At 40.0% G+C, this 22,428-nt stretch overlaps 2 protein-coding genes across 5 annotated transcripts in view; one reads left to right on the top strand and one right to left on the bottom strand.

The window, feature by feature from the left end:
- Positions 1-22,428, top strand: part of MATCAP2 (microtubule associated tyrosine carboxypeptidase 2) — a 125,977-nt gene that overhangs the window by 77,652 nt on the left and 25,897 nt on the right. The gene's annotated exons all lie outside the window — the stretch shown is intronic.
- ANLN (anillin, actin binding protein) overlaps positions 1-22,428 on the bottom strand; it is a 118,235-nt gene that overhangs the window by 72,483 nt on the left and 23,324 nt on the right. The gene's annotated exons all lie outside the window — the stretch shown is intronic.

Here is a 22,428-nt window from a genome sequence, read left to right on the forward strand (position 1 = left end):
GTCAGAATCTATGAAGAATCTGTTAGATAGACTTTGTGATAGGAAGCACCTGTATTTGGAATAAGCTTCAGATTCTGGTTCCAGGCTTTCATTTGGTAGTTACCTACTTGTAGCCCATTAGCCAACCCACAGACAAGTGCTGTGTAGCTCACACTGTGTGTGTGTTTTCTATTTGATTTTGAATATGCCTTAGATGGCTCATACACTCTTTGGTTCCCCTGTTGTATTACATTCCCACTTACTTAGGCTCCATAGGCGTTTGGGGGACCTGGGCTTGACACTTGCCCATGAACTTTTTAATACTTTATTGAAATAGTTTATCATCATCAAATAAATATTCCAACACTCATTTAAAGAAGAAAATAATGGAGTTTAAAAAGTTATTTCCAAGGTTAGCAAATCATGAGGTAAATGATATGAGCAAACACTTTCCAAATTGCTCAGTTTAGACACTTAGCACAGTTTTGTGTGTCACAGGGCTTAATCAACTTCGAAATCCATTTAAATTATTGAGGAGAAATTGGCTGAAGGCCATAATATTGACATCATACAGGTAGACTACATTTTGTTAAATTAACTTTCTCCACGTTTTTATAATACATGAAGTTCAACTCGGCTTTGTGAGTGATTGAAAATCTGTTTGTAGGCTAGGTAAACCTGCATGGTTCCATTTGCCTGTGGTGTGTGCCCTATTTTAGCATTTTTCCTACAATACAGTTCTTTGGACTTGTGGCCAGCAGATGATTTTTTGTTATAAATGACAGAATCTGACCAGTCTTTTGAAGCCGTTATGTAAAGCTTATTTTGGGATTACAGTAATTTTAGTCTTCTATTTATTTTCCTTTGTTAGAAGAAATCTTTTTGTCTGCTTCTCTGGATTTTTAATGGGTATTCACTTTTTATTTAAATGTGGTGAGATTCTGCTAAACTAATAAAAAGGTCAGCTATTATTTTTATTCCTGTTTTGGCAGTCATTTTCTGATTTTTTTTTTTTTTTTTTTTGGAAATTGCAATTGATTGACTAGGGCTTTCATTCATTTAAAACTTATGATCATTATAAAAATGCTATTTGCTTTTTCCACCCATTAGTGCTAAGAGAGATGGCTGAGATTTACTTACCAGTATTCTTTAATTTGGTATCCTACCCTAACCTTCTTCCAGTTGGGAAGGACATTTCCCACCATTGGATCAAAATGAATGTTCTCTCATTTCCCTGGAAGACAATTAGGAAGCATTTGCAGCTCCACAGACTGAGAATTGACACTACTTGACCTGTGGCTTTACAGTCTATTTTATCTCAAGTCCAGCTTGAGGAGATAAACCTATACTTAGGTTGCTTGAGTACGTAGCGCCAGCAGTCCTAGCTGGCTGTGCTTCAGTGCCACCATTTGGGAGAATGTTCCCAACAAATGCCTAGTGTACTGTTTAAACCACTGTAATCAAATAAAACGGATTCATTAGAACAAGCCCTCCATAAAATAGGCTTAAATTCCTATTCAGCATCTGAGTGAATTATGACATGATGTCATACATTCTTCCCCTCCCCAGCTGTGAAGCAAAAGCACACCTTCAGAGCTAGTCAGGATTCAGAAACATGTTGCACAAAGAGACCAGGAGAGCTAAGTCACCCACTGGTCTCTGGCCTCCTCCCTCAGGGCCTTGTCAAACTCTAGCAGATCATCTTTCTCGTGGCAAGATCTGAATCCTTCTGTGGCAGGCAATCTGTACTGTTGTTGGAGAGTGACCATGGTCCTCGAAAATGCACAGAACAGTACAAAATTTTCCATGCATAGGTAAGTCTATCAGAGTAGAACCAAAGCAGTGATCAAGCTCTGGTCATTCCCAATTGATTGTCCCATCAGTGTCAAGGAGTTCCAGGATTCAGGTTTTTGTGGTCTAGGCATTTGGTTCCCCAGGAGACTGTTCAGTCCTGGAGGTGGTTCATGGGATCTAGCATGGGCTATAGGACTTGAATATAACTCTGGGGGGAACCTGCTGAACCCTTCTCAGCCCCTTGCTGACAGCCATGGTGGCCCTCAGCTCCCCAACCCTTGAGTGTGTTTAAGCTCGACGGAAACTGAGAATATCTCTTTCCTCTGGCTCTGGACCTTTGCGGGAAAGAGTGCAGTGCTTCCTGGGGGCTAAGGGATCTGGGATGAGAGAATGCTGAAAGCTGTAAAGGGTCAGGTGCATCCTCACTAGTGGGTCAGAAGTGGATCCTTACTGGCACCTTTGCGCAGTAAAACTGACAGCCAGTGCACTTTCTGTCCTACTTCCAGGGTGCTGACTACCCCTGGGAAACCTAGATACCAGATCCATTTGGCTTTGCACTCTGCACTTTGTTGAGTAAGATTGATAGAGATGAGAAGAGTCTTCGGGGTGGTAATAAGAGTCCTTGAACTATCTTCAGTATTTCTAGCAGTCAAATGGAAATTATATATTTACATGATAAAGCCAATGGACAGCTTAAGTGATTTGTTTTCTACCTCCGGCTGGAATCATATTTCAGTGTAGATCCAGGCTAGCTCACACTAACTAGAAGTTCTGATTGGTAGAGTGGTATTTAATAACATTGGGAAAATAAGTCAACTTTCGCTTGGCTAGATAAAGGTTGACTTATTTTCTTATGTGTTAATAAAACTGGAGCAGTGGGGATAATTAGCAGTTGGTAAATGGGAAGCTTTTGTGTGAGAAGGCTTTGGGGTGTTGGGTAAGGACCTTGGGACAAGCTTACCCTCTGGCTGACAGGGAAGAAAAGTTAAGGGTAGGTGTGCAAAAGGAGCTGACAGAGCTGGCCTGAGACTGCTGACTTTAGAAAGGTCTGCTTCCAAGATTAACCTTGGCCTGGTGTCTGGGAACTTGACTGGTAAACAGTTTCATACCCTGAAATAAAACTTTTTCCTAAATGGTAGGAGTAGCTTGCTGTGCCTGAACTGTGCAAACAGTGTTTATATTAACACTTCTTTTCCTTTTGGGAATCTGAAATTTTGAAACATGCTAGGCATAGGGGTACTTATGTACCAATCTCCAATAAAAACCTTAGGCGCTGATCTGTAACCCGTTTCCTTGGTAGACGGCTCTTTACATGTTCTTAAAACTCAGTTGCTGGAGAGGTTAATTGCATCCTCTGTGACTTCATTCAGAGAGGACTCTTGGAAGCTTGCTTCTGGTTTCCTTCAGACTTGACGGGTTGTAAGAAATGGGGACTGGTGGGCTTAAGTTGATCTCTTAAAGGCATTCATTTACATTCAGATTTTAGACAGAAGAAAAAATTCTGTACTCAAGTAAGACATCTGTTTGGGCTGTTGTATTCGCTGTCGGTTTGAGATTCCGGATCAGTTCTAAGGTCTGATTTCTATAGCTTTGTAAAGGGCCATTGTGTTACACAGTTCCAGGGGGTACTGTTCACAAATTGAACCTGAGCCCTACATTTATACAATAGGGTTAATATTTACCATAAGCATGCGGTTCTTTGGCATCATAATACTTCTCTAATACTTTTTAGGTGTGTGATATTTGTATAGAAGTTCAAGTAAACTTAAGTGTATGCTAAGTTAGAAATTTTGCATTGCAGGTAGCTGGGGAAGAGTGAACAAAAAAAGCATATTTGTTTTCTCTGTACTTGTATTATTATGAAATTGCTAACACTGCCTTCTTTTTAAGGACTCTTACACCTCTGTTATTCCATTAAAATTGCTTTAAAATTTAAGGACAAAGTCACATGAACCATCAGTGTGTGACAAATTACAACTAGCATTGATAGGGTACTTAATACTTGTTTGTTACTCTGTTTGCTTAGTACTTTGTACCTATAATCATCTTTAGTTCCTCACATGAGATGCAATACTTGTAGTTTTACGAGTTGAAAAAAAACCAGTCTAGAGAAGTGAAGTAACTTTTCCTGAGGACACACACCGTAAATTGCAGAACCAGGAGTCTGTTCCAAGTACTACTGGTTTCTGTACAATGGCATGTTGGCAAACTAGCACTCAGTGTCCATAATGTAATTATGAATGCTTCCACCATGATCTGTTTCAAGTAATGTAATATCAACTGGCTTGCAAATTAATAACAATTCAGTCAGCTCTCACAAGCCAATATGATAAGGCTCCAGCATATACTGTTTCACACAGTGAGGTTTTAGCCTGGCTTTTCCAAACCCTGAAGCTGCTTCCTGCTCCCAAACGGCACCAGATGAAAAGATCCTCTCTTTGCTGGCAAGGATCCATGCCTCTGGCATGAGCTTATTGTAGGGACATTGAAGGTGTGTATTTGTTTTTTTTTCTCTTTATGATGTACGTATGAAATAGTGATTATTACTGGTTTTTGGAAGCTGTAAAACAAAATTTTCTCCCTGTAAGGGCATCTTTCAGTTATGGCTTCAGTCTCAACTCAGTACACTGGTAATTAGCGCCTTAGGAATGATTGCCAAGGTCAAAACTGGGCTCCTAGTCTGTAAACTGAGTAAATATTTAAAAGAAGCAAATAAAAGGGCTCCCCAGAAAGACTCTTCCACATTATTTCTCTCTTCTTGCCCCTGTGACTGCTAGGAAACAGAGCAGAAACATCCCTTCCATTAAAGCTTCATGATGTATACCTTTTGTCTTTTACTACTATCCTAACTATTGCATTTCATTTCTTCTCTTTCTCTTTCACATGGAGTACACACAATCCATAACTGACAAGAGTTAAAATAAAATTAAGTAATTAAAATGAAACAAAATAATTGAAAATAGATTTCAAAAATTTCTTCTATGATGAAATAATGTATCCAGTGTTTTCCTATTTCTAAGATTTTATAGTTTTCAAAATAACTCTTTGTAAAGGTAGTTTTTTTTTTAAAGTTTTATTTATTTGAGAGAGAGTATGGAGGGGAGGGGCAGAGGGAGAGAGAGAGAGAGAGAGAATCCAAGTAGACTCCACGCTGAGCAGAGCGCCCATCTCGGGGCTCAATCTCATGAGCCTGAGATCATGACCTGAGCTGAAACCAGGAGTTGGATGCTCAACCAACTGTGCCATCCAGGTGCCCCAGTAGTTAGTTTTTTATTACCCGTCTTAATGGAAGGAAACATTTGTATGAATTAGCCAAAATAGGAAGATATTCCCTTCTCTCTCTTTATTGAATAGTTCTCATCAAAGCAGCCATTTTTGCTTTCCTGCTGGGACAGTGCTACACCAGCCACGAGTAATTCATTAGGGTCAGTAGTAGATAATAAACGCAGTAATAGAAAAAGCCACAAACAGCGGCATGAAATGGAGATTGTGGAAGGAAATAATGCTTAAAATCAAACATCTAAGTAAAAATAAAGCACTGAATTGATTTATAAAGAAAGCTTTTGAATTTTGATTTAGTTCTAGACATCTTGCATCATAACCTCTGGGGGAAAAGATGCAGTTAGGAAAGATGCAAGATTAAGTATTGAGGAATGTTAGTATGGGTGAAGAACAGATGTTAAAGGCTTATAGTTACCAGAAGAAATGCACAGGTATGTTTGAAAAATATTGTTATGTCAAAAACATACAATAAAATATTTTCATCATGTTTCCATTGTAGCATACCACAGTACTCCATAAAGGTGTACTTGTTAATCTTTCTAATATCTTAAAACCTAACCCTCTCAACTAATAGCAAAATGGATTTTAGCTGCTTATAAGAATTACTATCTTAAATATGAGGTTTGTCAGACATTTAAATGTAACTAAGAAATTGGAGAATTGCCTTCTTTTAAAAATCGTCCTTGATTTGGGATTGATTTGTAGGAGTTTTGCTCTATAGGAGAGAGATGGGCTCAATCTCTGAAGTTTTCTTTGCACATTATGATGTGGAATGAGTATGTTTTAATTTTTGTCCCCAGGCTACATACCCATGTAAATATTGCACAATTCCTGCTTCATTTTTCCCATATATATATATTGTGGGAAATAAACTAAGTGATTATTGAGAACTGTTTCTAGGACCACACAGATCTCTCTCAGTTGAGACCTAAAAATACTGTAGCTAATTAAATCACGATTCTGTTTCCTGTCACATTGTATATCTAGTTGTGTCATTTTGTAGAAACATTTAGCTCTTCTTCTACGTTACATACTAATCACAGAAAGGCTCAGTTTCTACCAGCTTTGTTAACGGAAAATTCTTTTATTTCAGATAACGGTGCTTTAATACAACATAATCGGCAAATGATTTGGTTGGTTAAAACTAGTTTTCTAGGGGTGCCTGGGTGACTCAGTCGGTCAAGTGTCCAACTCGATTTCAGCTCAGGTCTTGATCTCAGAGTCGTGAGTTCAGGCCCCATGTTGGGCTCCACGCTGGGCATGAAGCCTGCTTCAAACAAACAAAACCATAAAAAACTAATTTTCTAAATAAGTGAAATTTGCTTCTCCAAGTACAAAAACCTAAAAATTAACCATTTCAATGCAGTTCTTTCTTTGTGTATATTCAATTTGACGACTCAGGAGAATGCTTTTCAAACTTCTTTAAGAGGGTGACCTGATAGCGGAGATGTAAAGAGAATAATCCAGGAAATCAGGAGCAAATCTATGTTTTATCTTAAATTCGTGTGAATTTTACATTATACTTTATAATGTATCTTTTTTTTTTTTTTAAAGATTTTATTTCTTTATTTTACAGACAGAGAGACAGCCAGTGAGAGAGGGAACACAGGCAGGGGGAGTGGGAGAGGAAGAAGCAGGCTCCCAGCAGAGGAGCCTGATGTGGGGCTCGATCCCAGAGCGCCGGGATCACGCCCTGAGCCGAAGGCAGACGCTTAACAACTGTGCCACCCAGGCGCCCCCCCTATAATGTATCTTTATGCTAATATAGAAACATGTAAATTGCTTATCTTCAAGTAAATGTTGACTGCTAATTCAATTAAACAAAGGCTGTCCAGACCAAAGAAAACCTATTTGTGGGTCACATTTATCCCTTGGGTTGCCAGTTCATCACATCTCTTTTACCAGATCTGTAAATATGAGCTCTATTGTATTGGGACCTATGGTTAGCTTAACATTAAGAAAAGGACCACCATGAAGTGTGGTCCTCAGAAAACAATGTCTTATATAAATGGAATAGATAATTCATTGTTATATTAAAACTCATGCATTGAAATGAATACATAATTTCACATCATGTTCTAAAGCAAGACAAGTATTTATTTTCCTTTTTTGATAGAAGCAACTTAAATGGAAATCAGACCCCTTCACTGATAGCAGGATGTCTTAATATAATATTTCTTTAGGGCTAAGTTTTAATTATACTAACATTGGAGGTGCTTTATCTTGGTAGACTCCAAGTTGTTCAGACTTAAAAAGGGGAAGGAAAAAGCAAGTCTCCTTTAAATTAGATCTCTCCTTCATGACAGTTTTCTGTTTAGCAAATCACAGACCTTTCACAGATAACCTAAAGTTATGAGATTTTTTTTAAAAAATTGAGTTTACTATGGTACATATTAGATTGGAGAAGAGCGATCATTTCTTAACCTAATAGCAAGGAAGATTTTCTTATATTCAGAGATGGAATATACCCCATCAGTTGTGACCTTGATGACTCATTGAAAGAGCACTTTGTTGATTTGCCTTTGAAAATTTGCCTAACATGTATTCTTAGGTTCTTAACAGGGTCTTTGCTATGGAATAGCTTGAATATCTGCTTTTTCCTGGAAGGTGGTAAAAGAAGAGTCTTCCTTTACTAAGCTGTTTATAAATATCTTATCCCACTAGCAGTTACCTTCTGATATTCGCACTCACCATTGTATCCATCCAGACTACCCCCAACCCTGCTGACACAAACATGCAGTAGGGGTGAAGGGGGTGGAGAGAAGGCTGCAGGTGGCATCTTTCTTTGTCCTACTGGTGTTCTTTCACTTATTCCTTCATTGATGTTAGATTCAGTGTCTCAGATCTATATATTTTTTGGGTTCTGCATATGCAGAATATAATTTTTGTGGGGCGCCTGCATGGTTCAGTTGTTAAGCTTGTGCCTTCAGCTCAGGGCGTGATCCCAGAGTCCTGAGATCGAGCCCCACATCAGGCTCCTCCGCTGGGAGCCTGCTTCTTCCTCTCCCACCCCCACCCCCGCCTGTGTTCCCTGTCTCGCTGGCTGTCACTCTCTCTCTGTCAAATAAATCTTTTAAAAATTTTTTTTTGGAAATACTTTTATTATAATATGATCATCGTCTGCTGTCTATTTTATAGAAATCTGAATAATGTATTGGCGAAAGTATTTGGCTCAGTCTCCCCTGCTCTCCATACTGCATCAGTGTCTATTTCTACAAGACAAATCTGATGTCATTTGCCTTCCTGAAAAACTTCAGGGCTCCTCATAATTCAGGATTAAGTCTAGAATCTGTAGCATGGCCTATTGGTGTTTCATCTTTCGTGATCTGGCTTGTGTTTACATTTCCAAGTCTACTCTATACTACCAGCTCTGTGCATCTTGTGCAAATTATCTATCATAGCATTTTCACACTGTTATTAACAAGTTTCCTTTTTTTATTTGTCCTCACCACTGGACTGACTTCTTTGATAAAAAATGTATTTTATTTATTTCAACTATTCCCAGAATCTAGCACAGTTCCTGGCACTAAATAAATGAGTCTCCTGATGCCTCTTCAACCTAGGAACTCTGTATTTCACTTTCTTTACTTCGTATATGCTTTTGACTCTATTCTTTTTTACTGGAATGCCCTCTATTTCCTCTAGTGCCCACTTTTATTTACCTTTCCTTATAATCGCACAATATTGATTTTTATGTCGTCTTGGCAGTCTAATAGTTAGACAGGGACTTATAGTCTAAAATATAAAATGAAAAAAGTGTCAGTGATTAGGGGTGCTCTGCTGGCTCAGTCCGTAGAGCATGCAACTCTTTTAAATTATTTATTTGAGAGAGAGAGAGCACGCATACAAGCAGTGGGGCGGGGGGGGGGGTGCGGACAGAGGGAGATGGACAGGGGGAGGGGGAGAAACAAACTCCCTGCTGAGCAGGGAGCCCCACACGGGGCTCGATCTCAGGACCCTGGGATCATGACCTGAGCTGAAGGCAGATGCTTAACCAACTGAGCCACCCAGGCACCCCTAGAGCATACAATTCTTTATCCTCGGGGTTGTCAGGCAAGCCCCATGTTGGATGTAGAAATTACTTAAAAATAAAATCTTAAAAAAATAAAAAAGTACCAGTGATCAGCACAAAGAAGATGAATGAGTGGTCTTTATTGAGTATTCTAGAAATGTAGTAATGTACTTTTCAAATAGTGAATCCATATTTGTGGCCCAAGGGTCAGGTTTAAGCTGAATGCATGTTTTTTGGAGGGATAGCATTGTGTTTTTTTAAAACATTGGAATATAAAAGATGCTCTTCTGTTGTTTCTCCCAGATGTTATACTCAGTGGCTTTACACAGTGGTTACTGCTTGCAGCTGAAGGTATCTGAGTGTATGACTTCTGCTGTAATGATCAGTTTGTGGCTATCGTACATTGAAAGAAGGTCTAATGATCTGATTGAGTAATCCAGATCTTACTTATTTTGCTGCCAATAAGCAATAGTTATCATTGAAGAATTCAGCATTTGGGATTTTGCTTTTTATTCTAAGAATCTCAAAGTACCAGAGTGTGTATGTGTGTGCGCGCGCATACGTACACCTCATACTTATAAGCATTTTTTTTTTATTTTTTATTATATTGTGTTAGTCACCATGCAGTACATCCCCGGATTCCGATGTAAAGTTCGATGCTTCATTAGTTGCGTATAACACCCAGTGCACCATGCAATACGTGCCCTCCTTACTACCCATCACCGGTCTATCCCAATCCCCCACCCCCCTCCCCTCTGAGGCCCTCAGTTTGTTTCTCATAGTCCATAGTCTCTCATGTTTCATTCCCCCTTCTGATTACCCCCCCTTTCTTTATCCCTTTCTTCCCCTACTGATCATCCTAGTTCTTATGTTCCATAGATGAGAGAAATCATATGATAATTGTCTTTCTCTGCTTGACTTATTTCACTTAGCATTATCTCCTCCAGTGCCGTCCATGTTGCAGCAAATGTTGAGAATTCGTTCTTTCTGATAGCTGAGTAATATTCCATTGTATATATGGACCACAACTTCTTAATCCAGTCACCTGTTGAAGGGCATCTCAGTTCCTTCCACGATTTAGCTATTGTGGACAATGCTGCTATGAACATTGGGGTGCATATGGCCCTTCTCTTCACTACGTCTGTATCTTTGGGGTAAACACCCAGTAGTGCAATGGCTGGATCATAGGGTAGCTCAATTTTTAACTTTTTAAGGGACCTCCACACTGTTTTCCAGAGTGGCTGTACTAAGTTGCATTCCCACCAACAATGTAGGAGGGATCCCCTTTCTCCACATCCTCTCCAACAATTGTTGTTTCTTGCCTTGTCTATTTTTGCCATTCCAACTGGCGTAAGGTGGTATCTCAGTGTGGTTTTGATTTGAATTTCCCTGATGGCTAATGATTTTGAACATTTTTTCATGTGTCTGTTAGCCATGTGTATGTCTTCATTGGAAAAGTGTCTGTTCATATCTTCTGCCCATTTTTTGATTTGTTTATTTGTTTCTTGTGTATTGAGTTTGAGAAGTTCTTTGTAGATCTTGGATACCAGTCCTTTATCTGTAGTGTCCTTTGCAAATATATTCTCCCATTCCATGGGCTGCCTCTTAGTTTTTTTGACTGTTTCCTTGGCTGTGCAGAAGCTTTTTATCTTGATGAAGCCCCATAAGTTCAATTTATCTTTTGTTTCTCTTGCCTTTGGAGTTGTGTCATGAAAAAGGTTGCTTTGGCTTGTGTCGTAGAGGTTGCTGCCTATGTTCTCCTCTAGGATTTGGATGGATTCCTGTCTCACATCGAGGTCTTTCATCCATTTGGAGTTTATTTTTGTGTATGGTGAGAGAGTGGTCAAGTTTCATTCTTTTGCATGTAGCTGTCCAATTTTCCCAGCACCATTTATTGAAGAGACTGTCTTTTTTCCACCAGATGTTTTTTTCCTGCTTTATCAAAGATTAGTTGTCCAAAGAGCCGAGGGTCCATTTCTGGGTTCTCTATTCTGTTCCATTGGTCTATGTGTCTGTTTTTGTGCCAGTACCATGCTGTCTTTGTGATCACAGCTTTGTAGTACAGCTCGAAATCCGGCATTGTGATGCCCCCAGCGTTGTTTTTCCTTTTCAACAGTTCCTTGGAAATTCGGGGCCGTTTCTGGTTCCATACAAATTTAAGGACTGTTTGTTCCAGTTCTTTGAAAAATGTCCTCGGTATTTTGATCAGGATAGCATTGAAAGTGTAGATTGCTCTGGGTAGCATGGACATTTTAACTATGTTAATTCTTCCGATCCATGAGCATGGGATATTTTTCCATCTTTTTATGTCTTCCTCAGTGTCTTTCAAGAGTGATTTATAGTTTCTAGAATATAGGTCCTTTACGTCTCTGGTTAAGTTAATTCCAAGGTAACGTATGGTTTTTGGTGCTATTGTAAATGGGATGGATTCCCTAATTTCTCTTTCTTCAGTCTCATTGTTCGTGTATAGAAATGCAACTGATTTCTGAGCATTGATTTTGTGTCCCGCCACATTGCTGAATTGCTCTATAACTTCTAATAGTTTGGGAGTGGATTCTTTTGGGTTTTCCATGTAGAGTATCATGTCATCTGCAAAGAGAGATATTTTGACTTCTTCTTTGCCGATTTGGATACCTTTTATGCCTTTTTGTTGCCTGATTGCTGTTGCAAGGACTTCTAGTACTATGTTGAATAATAGTGGCGAGAGTGGGCATCCTTGTCGAGTTCCTGATCTTAAGGGAAAGGCTTCCAGCTTTTCCCCATTGAGAATAATATTTGCAGTAGGCTTTTCATGGATGGCTCTTATGAGATTGAGAAATGTACCCTCTATTCCTACACTCTGAAGGGTTTTAATCAGGAAAGGATGCTGTATTTTGTCAAATGCTTTTTCGGCATCGATTGAGAGGATCACATGGTTCCTGAGTCTTTTCTTGTTGATATGATGTATCACGCTGATTGATTTGCGAATATTGAACCACGCTTGCATCCCAGGTATGAATCCCACTTGATCGTGATGGATAATCCTTTTAATGTACTGTTGGATTCTCTTAGCAAGTATCTTGTTGAGGATTTTGGTGTCCATATTCATTAGGGAAATCGGTCTGTAATTCTCCTTTTTGAGGGGGTCTTTGCCTGGTTTGGGGATCAAGGTAATATTGGTCTCATAGAATGAGTTTGGTAGCTTTCCTTCTGTTTCTTTTTTTTTTTTTTAAGATTTTATTTATTTATTCAACAGAGACAGAGACAGCCAGTGAGAGAGGGAGCACAAGCAGGGGGAGTGGGAGAGGAAGAAGCAGGCTCATAGTGGAGGAGTCTGATGTGGGGCTCGATCCCATAACACCAGGATCATGCCCTGAGCTGAAGGCAGACGCTTAACCGCTGTGCCACCCAGGCGCCCCTCTGTTTCTATTTTTTGAAATAGCTTTAGGAGAATAGGTATTATTTCTTCTTTGAATGTTTGGTAGAATTCCCCAGGAAAACCGTCCGGGCCTGGAGTTTTGTTATTTGGAAGGTTGTTTATCACTGACTCAATTTCTTCATAATTAATTGGCCTGTTTAAGAAATCAATTTCTTCCTGTTTCAATCTTGGTAGTTTATAGGTTTCCAGGAAGGATTCCATCTCTTCCAGATTGCTTAGTTTATTGGCACAAAGCTGTTGGTAAAAATTTCTAATAATCCTTCCAATTTCAATGGTGTTGGTCGCGACCTCTCTTTTTTCATTCATAATTTTAATAATTTGGGTCCTTTCTCTTTTCTTTTGGATAAGTCTTGCCAGTGGTCTGTCAATTTTATTGATTCTCTCAAAGAACCAGCTTCTAGTCCTGTTGATCTGCTCTACTGTACTTCTGGTTTCTGATTCATTGATTTCTGCTCTAATTTTGGTCAACTGCTTCCTCGTGAGTGGATTAGGCCTGTCCCTCTGTTGCTGTTCCAGCTTCTTGAGGTGAGAATATAAAAACTGCATTTTAGATTTTTCTATTCTTTTGAGTGAGGCTTGGATGGCTATGTATTTCCCCCTTAGGACTGCCTTTGCAGTATCCCATAGGTTTTGGACCATTGTGTTTTCATTCTCGTTGGTCTCCATAAATTGTTTAAATTGATTTTTGATTTCCTGGTTTATCGAGTCATTCCTGAGCAGGATGGTTCTTAGTCTCCAAGTGTTTGAGTTTCTTCCAAATTTTTCCGTGTGGTTGAGTTCCAATTTCAGAGCGTTGTGGTCTGAGAATATGCAGGGGATAATTTCAATCTTTTGGTATCGGTTGAGACCTGTTTTGTGTCCCAGAACATGGTCTATTCTTGAGAATGTTCCATGGGCATTAGAATAGAATGAGTATTCTTTGGTTCTGGGGTGTAGTGTTCTATATATATCTATGAGGTCCAACTCGTCGAGTATGGCATTCAAAGCCTTTGATTCCTTGCTTAGTTTTTGCCAGGGTGTTCTGTCTATTTCTGATAGTGGAGTGTTGAGGTCCCCTACTATTAATGTATTTTTATCTGTATGTCTCTTTATTCTGGTTTTTATCTTGCTGCTCCCCTGTTGGGGGCATATATATTTATAATTGTCATATCCACTTGTTGGATACTTCCTTTAAAAATAATATAGTGCCGTTCTGCGTCTCTAACTATAGTCTCTAATTTAAAATCTAATCTATCTGATATGAGAATTGCTATCCGGCTTTCTTTTGAGGTCCATTTGCATGAAAGATGGTACTCCATCCCCTTACTCTCAGTCTGAATGCATCTTTGGGTTCGAAATGAGTCTCTTGTAGACAGCAAATGGATGGGTCATTTCTTTTTATCCAATCTGCAGTCCTGTGGCGTTTTATGGGAGCGTTTAAACCATTTACATTGGCACTAAGAACTGAGAGAGAGAATTTTAATGATGCCATGTTGCCAGTAAAGTCTTTGTTTGTATTGGTTGTGACTTTCTGTTCTGTATCACTCTTGGGGCCTTTTTACTTTTATAGAACCCCCCATTAATATCTCCTGTAGGGCTGGTTTTGTGGTTATGAAATTGGTTAATGACTGGCGATTCTGCAATGTCTTTATTTCTCCATCAATTCTGAATGATAGCCTTGCTGGATAAAAGATCCTTGGCTGCATGTTTTTCTCTGAAAGAGCTTTAAAAATGGCCCCCCAACCCTTTCTCTCATTCCAGGTCTCTGTAGACAGGTCTGATGTAATTCTGATGCCTTTGCCTTGGTACCTGAGAAATTTCTTTGCCCTGGCCGCTTTCAATACTGTATCCTTGGATCTAATATTTGCAAAATGCACTATGACGTGACGTGGCGTAGGTTTGTCGTGGTTGAGCTTGGGAGGGGTCCTCTCTGCCTCTTGGACACGAATGTTTGTTTCCCTCGCTAGATTAGGGAAGTTTTCAACTACAATTTGTTGAAATATCTCTTCTAGACCTCTCTCTTTCTCCACCCCCTCGGGGATGCTGATGATTCTGACATTGGATCGTTTCATTGAGTCAGTAATCTCCCATAACCTACATTCGTGGGCGTGGATTTTTTTAAGACCAGCTTCTATTTTCGTTTTTTCCTCTATTAACCCATCCTCCAATTCACTAATACGTTCCTCTGCTTCGGTGACCCTGGCTGTCAGAGCCTCTAGTTTTGCCTGCATTTGGCTCATAGAATTTTTAATTTCTGTCAGATTCGCTCTCATTTCTGTCCTTAGGGATTCTATATTCTCAGTAACCTTTCGTTAATACTTTTTTCAATTCTACTCATCATTTTGATCATCGTTACTCTGAATTCCATTTCTGATAATTTGGTTACATCGATATCCATTATTTCTGTGGCAGAGGCCACAGACTCACTGTCTTTTCTTTGCTGGGGGGCGGGGGGGCTTCTCCTTCTTGTCATTCTGATGAGGAGAGGTTGTGGGGTTGTTCAGAGCCCAAATTATTGACTGGGTCCCAGGCCGTGCCCCTTGTTTTATAGGGATCTTAGGGATGTGGGCTTCTTCTTTAAAGATTTTATTTATTTATGTGGCAGAGAGCCAACCAGCGAGAGAGGGAACACAAGCAGGGGAGTGGAGTGGGAGAGGAAGAAGCTGGCTCCCAGCGGAAGAGCCCGATGAGGGACTCCTTTCCGGAATGCCGGGATCACGCCCTAAGCCTAAGACAGGCGCTCAATGACTGCGCCACCCAGGCACCCCGGGTTGTGGGCTTCTTGATTTTTCAGCCTGCCTTCTGTGTTCTGGAGGAGGGGCCTGCCGCGCTGATACTCAGGCAACCCTGTTTGAGTAGAGTCTCCGTGTCCCTTGCGAGGGGGGATGGGGATGGGCACGCTGTGAGCTGGTATTTCCAGGCTTTCGTTCTCTGGCGGCTTTCCCGGGCAGTTTGCTGTGCCTCTTCTTCTTCTTTTTTTTTTTTTTTTAAAGATTTTATTTATTTATTCAACAGAGATAGAGACAGCCAGCGAGAGAGGGAACACAAGCAGGGGGAGTGGGAGAGGAAGAAGCAGGCTCCTAGCGGAGGAGCCTGATTTGGGGCTCGATCCCATAACGCCGGGATCACGCCCTGAGCCGAAGGCAGACGCTTAACCGCTGTGCCACCCAGGCGCCCCTGCTGTGCCTCTTCTGAGAGTCAGAGCAGCAGCGGCTGAATATCAGCCTCTGTCACAGAACAGAGGGATTGTGGCCCATTCTCTACTAATGTTCTGGCTACTTCAACTCTGTTACTGTTGGTGCTGCTCAACCCTGCAGCATACTGGGATGTGCGCCCCACACCCGGCGTCCCAGTCCTCACTTCCAGGGCCGGCGCGTCTCTGTCCTTTGTGTTTCTAACACCGCCAGCCACCAGCCGTCCCCACGCGCTCCGGGAGCTCCCAGTCTCAGTCTGGATCCAGTGTGCACACCGGGATTCCGGAGTTCCGCGAGATGCCTGGTGGTGTGCGCTCCCGGCTCACAGTCTCAGTCTGCTCTCTCGTGGGTGCCGTCTGTGAGCCCCGCCCGCTCCCCCGTGCAGGTGGCTACCTCTTCCCGGCGCCCGAACGCGGCGGCTCCCTCCCCCTTCCGTTTATCTTCCGATATCTGTGCACAGTTTCACGGCTCCCTGCTTCGTACCTCAATACTCAGCGCTGGAGATGTTCATTTGTAGAGATCCAGATGCATCTTCCTGTGTCTCAGGCTGGTTCCGTGGTTGTTTAGGCTGGTCTGGTACCTTTCCAGCTCGACTCAGGGGACCGGCTGAAGAAGGGGTCCCCTACTCCTCCACCATCTTAACTCCTTCTCTGAAATAAGCATTTTTAAATTGATTTTGAGGGATACCACATGAGAAAAGAGGGTCATGTAATTTGGAAAACACATAATATTATTAATTACTCATCCCTAGGATTCACCATACATAACATCATAATAAAGGCTTGGAAGAGTCTTATTTAACTTTGTTTAATCCAGTATTTCCCAAACATATTTGGCTATGAAATTCTTTTAAAAATGATATCTCGTTAACCACTTTTCCACAAGAAACAGTTTGGAAAACACTGGCTTAAACGAAAGGACTATGTGATGTCCCAGGGGGATTATTCAGTATTTGGATAGATGGGGGAAGGGGAAGAATTCTAAATATTAGAATTTACTAATGAAGGGAGGGTTGGGACTGGATGGAGGTCAAATCAGTTACCTTAACTTCTAAAATTAAAACCCAGCTGTCTTCTGTTAAAACTATATACAGTCACATGAGAAATAGATTACAAAACACATTCACAGTCTCTCTTTCTTGGTTTGTCTCTATCTCTAACTTCATCCTCATAACACCTCTTTGAGGTAAGCAGGGCAAAGATTTTCATCTCCGTTTTGCCAGTGAAGAAACTAAACCTGAGAAAGGTAAAATGACATACCCAGGATCACACACGTAGTAAATGGTAGAGCATTAATGTAAAACCAGATCTGATGACTTGTAGTGTTTCCACAATATCACCTCACATGACTCATATCGTATTAGTATCCCTATGTATATAGTTTTTCATTGAGTGGAAACCACAGTTGGGAAGGGAGATAGTTTTTTAGCACAGGACTGGTGAGGTGACTCGTGGTTGATGGTCAGATTTCCAAAATGCTAAACGGTAAACAGAATTAGTAAATAAACCAGAAGCAGTCATTTACCAGAATGTTGAGATTTTTCAGAAAGTTTGTTAAATCATCTAAGATAATGCTGAAAGTTTTATAGAGAGATTTTTTATTTTCTAGATTAGTGGTTCAAATGTTACAGTATGCTATTCGGCTATTTTTTTTAACAGCTTTATTAGGATATAATTCACATGACATACAGTTCACCCATCTAAAGTGTACAGTTCAGTGATTTTCAATGTATTTAGAGTTATTAATTCATCACCACTATCAAATTTGAGGACATTTCATCACCCCCAAAAAGAAAACTTATGCTCTTTGGGAAATACTCAATATTTCCCATCAACCTCCCAGCCCTAGGCAACTACTAGTTTACTTTCTCTGTATGGATTTGCCTATTCTGGACATTTTGTACAAATAGAATCATATATGACTCATTGTGACTAGCTCCTTTTACTTAGCATAATGTTTTCAGGACTGATCCATGTCCTAGAATGTATTCAGTACTTTTTATTGTTGAATAATAATCCATGTTTATGTGTATATTACATTTTATTTATCCATTCATCATTTGATAGACATCTGGTTTGTTTCCACTTTCTGGCTATTATAAATAATGTTGCTATGAACATTTGTTTACAGATTTTGTCTGGACATACGTTTTCAATTATTTTGGGTAGTAGTGATTCATGCTAATTGGTCATATGATAGTAGACCATATAGTAGTGGGTCATATGGGAACTCTAGCTTGTTAGCCTTTTGAGGAAGACTGCTGTCCAAAATGACTGCACCATTTTATATTCCCATCAGCAATGTATAAGGGTCTTAATTTCTCCACATCCTCATCAACTCTTGTTTTTTGTTACTGTTTTGAGAGCCATTTTAGTGAATGTGAAGTGGTTTATCATTGTGGTTTTGATTCACATTTCTCTGGGGACTAATGATGTTGACCATCTTTTCGTGTGCTTATCAGCCATTTGTATATATTCTTTGGAGAACTGTTTATTCAGAACTTTTGCTCATTTTTTAATTGGGTTGTTTTTATTACTGAGTTGTAGCAGTTTTGTTTTTTTTTAAGATTTTTTATTTATTTAGAGAAACTGTGAGCAGGGGGAGGGGCAGAGGGAGAGAGAGAATCTGAACCAGACTCTGCTGAGTGGGCAGCCCAATGTGGGGCTCGATCTCAGAACCCTGAGATCATGACCTGAGCTGAAATTAAGAGTTAGATGCTTAACTGGCCAAGCCACCCAGGTGCCTGAGTTGTAGGAGTTCTTTATATATTCTAGCCATGAGTCCTTATCAGATAAGAAATTTGCAAATGTTTCCTCCCATTCTGTGGGTTGTCTGTTTACTTTTTTGATAATTCCTTTGAAGCACAAAAGTTTTCAGTTTTGATGGAGTCCAACTTACCTATTTTGTTGTTTGTACTTTTGGTGTCACATCTAAGAAACCATTGCCTAATCCGAAGGTCATGAAAATTTATGCCTGTGCTTTCTTCTAAGAGTCTTACAGCTTTAGCTCTTACATTTAGGTCTTTGATCCATTTTGAGTCAATTTTTGTATATGATATAAGGTAGGGGTCCAACTTGTTTCTTGATACAGCTATCCAATTGCCTCAGCACCATTTGTTGAAAAGAATTTGATTACTTTGTGTGTGTGTGTGTCTGTGTGTGTGTGTGTATTTGTGTGTGTAATATCTATTTTACTTATTTTAATTGCAGTGTAGTTAACGTACAGTGTTGTATTAGTTTCAGGTGTACAATATAGTGATTCAACAATTCTGTATATTTCTTAGTGTTCATCAGGATAAGTGTGCTCTTAATCCCCTTCACCTGTTTCACCCATTCCCCCACCCACCTGCCCTCTAGTAACCTGCTGTTTGTTCTCTATAGTTAGGAGTCTGTTTTTTGGTTTGTCTTTTCTTTTTTCCCTTTGTCCATCTGTTTTATTTCTTAAATTCCACATATGAGTGAAATCATATGGTATTTGTCTTTCTTGACTGGCTTAATTCACTTAGCATTATACTTGGTAGATCCATCCATGTTGTTGCAAATGGCAAGATTTTGTTCTTTTTTATGGCTGAATAATATTCCATTACATATATGTGTGCGTGTGCATGTGTGTGTGTAGTACACACCACATCTTTATCCAGTCATCTATCAATGGACACTTAGGCTGCTAATTTGGCTTTTGTAAAAAAATGCTGCAATAAACATAGGGGTTCATATATCCTTTTGAATTAGTGTTTTTGTATTCCTTGGATAAATACTCAGTAGTGTGATCTCTGGATCATAGGTAGTTCCATTTTTAATTTTTTGAGGAATCTCCATACTGTCTTCCACAGTGGCTGCACCAGTTTGCATTCCTACCAGCAGTACATAAGGGGTCCTTTTTCTCCACATAATCACCAACAGTTGTTGTTTCTTCTGTTTTTGATCTTAGCCATTCTGACAGGTGTGAGGTGATATCTCATTGTGGTGGTGTTTTTTTTTCTGTTTTCTCATTGTGGTTTCGATTTCCTTCTCCCTGATAATGAGTGATGTTGAGTATCTTTTCATGTGTCTGTTGGTCATCTGTATATCTTCTTTGGAGAAATATCTATTCATGTCTTCTGCCCATTTTCTGTTTAAAGATTTTATTTGAGAGACAGTTGTGTGTGTGAGTGGGGGCAGGAGCAGAGGAAGAGGGACAAGCAGACTCCAAACTGAGCATGGAGCCTGACACTGGGCCCCGTCCCACAATCCTGAAACCATGACTTGAGCCGAAACCAAGAGTCAGACACGCAACTGATTGACCCACCCAGGCGCTCCGCTTCTTCTCATTTTAATTGGTATTGAGTTATATAAGTTTTTTACATATTTTGGATACTAACCCTTTATTGGATATGTCATTTGCAAATAATCTCCCATTCAGTAGGTTGTCTTTTTGTTTTGTTGGTTTCTTTTGCTGTGCAGAAGCTTTTTTATTTTGATGTAGTCACAGTTTATTTTTGCTTGTATTTCCCTTTCCTCAGGAGACATATCTTAAAAAAATGTTGCTTTGGCTGATGTCAGACACATTACTGCCTGTGCTTTCTTCTAAGATTTTTATAGTTTCAGGTCTCACATTTAGGTCATTAATTCATTTTATTTTTGTGTATGGTTTAAGAAAGTGGCCTTTTCATGATCCCAGGGTTCTGGGATCAAGCCCCGCATCGGGCTCCTCTGCTGGAAGCCTGCTTCTTCCTCTCCCACTCCCCCTACTTGTGTTCCCTCTCCCACTGGCTGTCTCTCTCTCTGTCAGATAAATAAATAAAATCTTTTTTAAAAAAGAAAGAAAGTGGCCTTTTGCATATAGCTATCCAGTTTTCCCAACACCGTTTGTTAAAGAGACTGTTTTTTTCCCATGGCATAATTTTTGCCCCTTTTGTCAAAGATTAATTGACCAAATAATTGTGGGTTTATTTCTGGGTTTTCTGTTCTGTTCCGTTGATCTGTGTGTGTGTTTTTGTGGCAGTACCATACCATTTTGATTACTACAGCTTTGTAGTATAAGTTGAAGTTTGAAATTGTGATACCTCCAGGTTTTTTTTTTTTCCTTTTTCAGATTGCTTTGGCTATTTGGGGTCCTTTGTGGTTCCATTCAAATTTTATGATTGTTTGTTCTAGTTCTGTGCAAAATGCTGTTGGTACTTTGATAGGGATTGCATTAAATCTGTAGATTTCTTTAGGTAGTATAGACATTTTAACAATATTTGTTCTGCAAATCCATGAGCATGGAATGTCTTTCCATTTCTTCATGTCATTTTCAATTTCTTTCATCTGCGTTTTATACTTTTCAGAGTACAGGTCTTTCACCTTTTTGGCTAAGTTTATTCCTAGGTATTATGTTTGGTGTAGTTGTAAATGGGGATTGTTGTCTTAATTTCTTTTTCTGCTACTTCATTATTAGTGTATAGAAATGCCAACAGCTTTCTGAAAATTGATTTTGTATCTTGCAGCCTTACTGAATTCATTTATCAGTTCTAGTTTGGTGGTGTCTTTAGGGTTTTCTACATACAGTATGATGTCATCTGCAGATAGTGAAAGTTTTACTTCTGCCTTACCAATTTGGATACCTTTTACTTCTTCTTCTTGTCTGATTACTGCAGCTAAGACTTCCAGTACTGAGTTGAATTAAAGTGGTGAGAGTGGACATCCTTGTTTTGTTCCTGACCTTAGCAGAAAAGCTGTCAGTTTTTCCCTGTTGAGAATGATGTTAGCTGTGGGTTTTTCATATAAGGCCTTTATTACATTGAGGTATGTTTCCTCTAGACCTACTTTGTTGAGGGTTTTTATCATGAATGTATGTTGTACTTTGTCAGATGCTTTTTCTGTTTCTGTCGAAATGGTCATGTGGTTTTTATCCTTTCTCTCATTGATGTGACACATCCCAGGATTAAATCTCAGTTTTAACAAGGCGCACGTGTCCTCCATAGGAAGTGCTGGCTAGCACTGGAACTGAGGCCCCGCAAAGCCTGTAGTCAGCAGACCAAAGTGTTGGCAGACTTGCACTGGTCTTCTCGGGGAGGGGCTCACAGCACTGGGACTGAGGCAGGCCTGGCTGGAGGGGGCAGGGCAGGGTCTAAGCAAGTTAGGTAGTGAGTGTACTGATTCCTCCAGGTGGCCATGTGTTTAATGCTGGGGGCTGGAGAGGGGAAATGGCCTTGCCAGCTCCTTTGTTCCTGGAGAAGCCTCCCAGTTTAATCTGTCCAAGACAGGCTCTACAATTAGAAAATAACTCTCCTTCCATTATGTCCCAAGCATTTTCTTTCTTTCTTTCTTTCTTTCTTTCTTTCTTTCTTTCTTTCTTTCTTTCTTTCTTTCTTTCTTTCTTTCTTTCTTTCTTTCTTTTTTAAGATTTATTTTAGAGTGAGTTTGCACAAGGGAAGGGGAGGAGGGAGACAGAGAATCTCAAGAAGACTCCCCACTGAGCATGGACCCTACATGCAGGGCTCAATCTCATGACCCTGAGATCATGACCTGAGCCAAAATCAAGAGTTGGCTGCTTAATGAACTGAGCCACCTAGGCGCCCCCTCCCCCATGCATTTTTCAAACTCCGGCTTCTATTGCTGTATCTCTCCAGGCTATTTGTTGTGCTGTGTGCTGAAAGTTGGGGACTTAGTTTTCACTTGCCTTCCAGGCTCTCCCAGAACTGAGCCTGCTGATAAGTTCCAGGCTTAATGTCCTGCTGGTTGTAGAAACTCATGAAATTCACGCCCTCTGGTTTTCAGAGCCAAATGCTATGGGGATTCATCTTCCCC

The sequence above is a fragment of the Ursus americanus genome, chromosome 3 (genome assembly GCF_024610735.1).
Source record: "Ursus americanus isolate L20-20 chromosome 3, mUrsAme1.1.p, whole genome shotgun sequence".
Classification (NCBI taxonomy): Eukaryota; Metazoa; Chordata; class Mammalia; order Carnivora; family Ursidae; genus Ursus; species Ursus americanus.